General features: G+C 40.9%; 1 pseudogene; it reads right to left on the bottom strand.

The window, feature by feature from the left end:
- Positions 1 to 271: 271 nt before the first annotated feature.
- On the bottom strand, positions 272 to 3006 carry LOC105719460 (small ribosomal subunit protein eS6-like; annotated as a pseudogene).
- Positions 3007 to 4180: the final 1174 nt, after the last annotated feature.

The following is a 4180-nucleotide window of genomic DNA, read 5'->3' as shown; positions in this document are numbered from 1 at the left end:
GTGACTTCTTGGTGGGAAAGTAAAATGCTACGGCCACTATAAAAAAGTGTGGTAGTTCCTCAGAAAATTAAGAATACAATTACTTAATTGTGGATTTTGTTTAAACAATTCTGAAGTCTGTTACTTAATTGTAATTAAGTAACAAAAAATTACTTAATTGTGTGATCCAGCAATATTATTTCTGGATATTTACCTAAAATAACTGAAACTAGGATCTCAAAAAGATTTTTTTTTGTGAGTCTGATCTTGTTTATTTGTTACCCAGAAAATCTTATTTCTGACTGGATTCAGACTTAGAAGTAGAAGCTCACAGAGAGGAAAGTCTGCATCTCTTTGCAATTTCTTCCTGGTGCTTCTCTTTATTCTCCTTCTTTCTCATGGCCAAAACTTTACAATATTCTGCAGCCTCTTCCTTATTTTTCTTAGTACGCTGTTTCTTCAGAGCAATATGCCACCATTGGTGCCACAGGGCATGTGGAGTCACAAGATGCTGAATCTTGGGTGCTTTGGTCCTAGGTTTCTTACCTTCTTTGTTTAAGGGCTTTCTTAAAACATACTGGTAGACATCATCTTCTTTAGAGAGTCTCTATTTGCAGATGACATGATTGTATATTTAGAAGACCCCATCATCTCAGCCCAAAATCTCCTGAAACTGATAACCACCCCCAGCAAAGTCTCGGAATACAAAATCAATGTGCAGAAATCACAAGCATTCCTATATACCAATAACAGACTAACAGAGAGCCAAATCATGAGTGAACTCCCATTCACAATTGCTACAAAGAGAATAAAATACCTAGGAATACAACTAACAAAGGATGTAAAGGACCTCTTTAAGGAGAACTACAAACCACTGCTCAAGGAAATAAGAGAGGACACAAACAGATGGAAAAACATTCCATGCTCATGGTTAGAAAGAATTAATATTGTGAAAATGCCCATACTGCCCAAAGTAATTTATAGATTCAATGCTATCTCCATCAAGCTACCAATGGCCTTATTCACAGAACTGGAAAAAACCACCTTAAACTTCATGTGGAACCAAAAGAGAGCCCGCAAAGCCAAGTATATTCTAAGAAAAAAGAACAAAGCTGGAGGCATCATGCTACCTGGCTTCAAACTATACTACAAGTCTACAGTAATCAAAACAGTATGGTACTGGTACCAAAACAGAGATATAGACCAATGGAACAGAACAAAGGCCTCAGAGGCAATGCCACACATCTACAACCATCTGATCTTTGACAAACCTGACAAAAAAGCAAGCAATGGGGAAAGGATTCCCTGTTTAATAAATGGTGTTGGGAAAACTGGCTAGCCATGTGCAGAAAGCAGAAACTGGACCCCTTCCTGACACCTTACACTAAAATTAACTCCAGATGGATTAAAGACTTAAACATAAGACCTAACATCATAAGAACCCTAGAAGAAAATCTAGGCAAAACCATTCAGAACACAGGCATAGGCAAGGACTTCATGATGAAAACACCAAAAGCATTGGCAACAGAAGCCAAAATAGACAAATGGGATCTAATTAAACTCCAGAGCTTCTGTACAGTAAAAGAAACAATCATTAGAGTGAACCGGCAACCATCAGAATGGGAAAAAAAATTTGCAATCTACCCGTCTGACAAAGGGCTAATATCCAGAATCTACAAAGAACTAAAACAGATTTACAAGAAACAAACAAACAAACCCATTCAAAAGTGGACAAAGGATATGAACAGACACTTTTCAAAAGAAGACATATATGAGGCCAATAAACACGTGAAAAAATGCTCATCATCACTGGTTATTAGAGAAATGCAAATCAAAACTACATTGAGAGACCATCTCACACCAGTTAGAATGGTGATCTTTAAAAAATCTGGCGACAACAGATGCTGGAGAGGATGTGGAGAAATAGGAACACTTTTATAGTGTTGGTGGGAGTGTAAATCAGTTCAACCATTGTGGAAGACAGTGTGGTGATTCCTCAAGGATCTAGAACTAGAAATACCATTTGACTCAGCAATCCCATTACTGGGTGTATACCCAAAGGATTATAAATCATTCTATTATAAAAACACATGCTCACATATGTTCATTGCAGCACTGTTTACAATAGCAAAGACTCGGAACCAACCCAAATGCCCATAAATGACTGAACAAGTAAAATGTGTCATATATACACCATGGAATACTATACAGCCATAAAAAACAATGGGTTCATGTCCTTCTTAGGGACATGGATGAAGCTGGAAACCATCATTCTCAGCAAACTGACACAAGAACAGAAAATCAAATACTGCATGTTCTCACTCATAGGTGGGTGTTGAACAATGAGAACACATGGACACAGGGAGGGGACCATCACACACTGGGGTCTGTTGTGGGGGTCTATGGGAGGGACAGCAGGGGGTGGAGAGGTTGGGGAGGGATAACAGGGGGAGAATTGCCAGATATAGGTGACAGGGGGATGGAGGCAGCAAACCACCTTGCCATTAAGTACCTATGCAACAACCCTGCATGATCTGCACGTGTACCCCAGAACCTAAAGTACAATAAAAAGAAGAAGAAGAAGAAGAAGAAAAATAAGAGTTTGCAAATTCTCCTAGCTCTTTGGGGCCCCAGGCAACAAGGCACCGTGGTATCAGTCAGTCCAGGAATATCCTTCTCTCCTTTTTTTACAATAACCAAGTTGAGAACGCTCAGGTTGGCATCCACAATGCAACTACAAACTGATTTTCTCTTTCTTTCTCCAGTTCTCCCTGGTCTGTAACAGGAATGCCCCTTTCTCAGTAGCAGGTGAACATGGCCATGGGTCAAGACACCCTGCTTCATGGGGAAATGTTTGTCGTTCCCACCACTGATTCAGACCACATAACCCTTCTATTCTTCACCCAGAGTATCAGCAGCAACTTCTGTGGCCATACACTTTTCATAAGAAGTATGAAGTTTGCATTCATTGTCCACTTCAATGAGTTCCTAGCAGGCAGTGGCTGGGAAGGAGATGTCCAGTTTCATCTTGAAGCAGCTGAATGCCTCTGAGATGCTACAGAAAAGAGGCTAAAAGAGATTTTTTTTTTTTTTTTTTTTTTTTTGAGATGAAATCTCACTCTGTCACCCAGGCTGGAGTGCAGTGGCATGATCTTGGTTCACTGCAACCTCCATCTCCCAGGTTCAGGCAATTCTCCTGCCTCAGCCTCCTGAGTAGCTGGGATTACAGGCATGCACCACCACACCCAGCTAATTTTTGTATTTTTAGTAGAGACGGGGTTTCACATGTTGGTCAGGCTGGTCTCGAACTCCTGACCTCATGATCCACCCACCTGGGCCCCTCAAAGTGCTGGGATTACAGGTGTGAGCCATCGTGCCCGGTCAAGATATTTTTAAAGCCATGTCCATAACAGCATTATTCACAATATCCAAAAGGTGGACACAGCCCAAGTGTCTATTGACATAAAAATGGGTAAATGAAACATGATATATACACACAATGGAAGGTTATTCAGCCTTAAAAAGAAAGGCAAGTCTGACACGTGTTACAAATGGATGAACTTTGAGCTTATGCTAAGTGAAATAAGCCAGACACAAAAGGACAAATACTATATGATTCCACGCATGTGAGGTACTTAGAGAAGTCAAAATTATGGACACAGAAAGTAGAATGATGGTTGCTGTGGGCTGGGGGGAGGGACAAATTTGGAGTCATTTCTTTAAGGGGTTCAAGGGTCCAGTTTGGAAAGGTGAAAAGAGTTCCGGACATTGAATGCACAACAGTGTGAATGTACTTAACAGCATTGACTGTCCCACTTAAAAATGGTTAAGATGGTGAATTTTATGCTTTGCGATTTTTACCTCAATTTAAAAAGGGGCCATCAATACAAACTTTGGAGTTCTGACCTCATACAATCAATGAGATGAATTCCCTGTACTGAAGTGAAAAGTAGGGAATGTGGAGATTTCCCCTGGAGACTAAAAGTAGCAAATTAAACCTCTGAAGCCCATTGAGGAAAAACCCTAAAGAGATGGTATGTCTGGAGCCCAGGAGAAATGGGCCCAACAGGACCCCAGGCAATTACCGCACATTTATTTCTAACGATGCCCACTGGAGGTTGCTCCCTAGAGTTCAAGAGCAGCCCTGCAAATAAGCTGAGGGTGAAGCCCAGTCACCTCTCCTTGGCCCATGCACCAGGGA

This window comes from Aotus nancymaae, unplaced genomic scaffold, assembly GCF_030222135.1.
Source record: "Aotus nancymaae isolate 86718 unplaced genomic scaffold, 86718_ANA_hifiasm-v0.15.2.pri h1tg000015l_0, whole genome shotgun sequence".
NCBI lineage: Eukaryota > Metazoa > Chordata > Mammalia > Primates > Aotidae > Aotus > Aotus nancymaae.
Note: the sequence above shows the minus strand (reverse complement) of the source record. Positions and strands in the feature narration are given on the sequence as shown.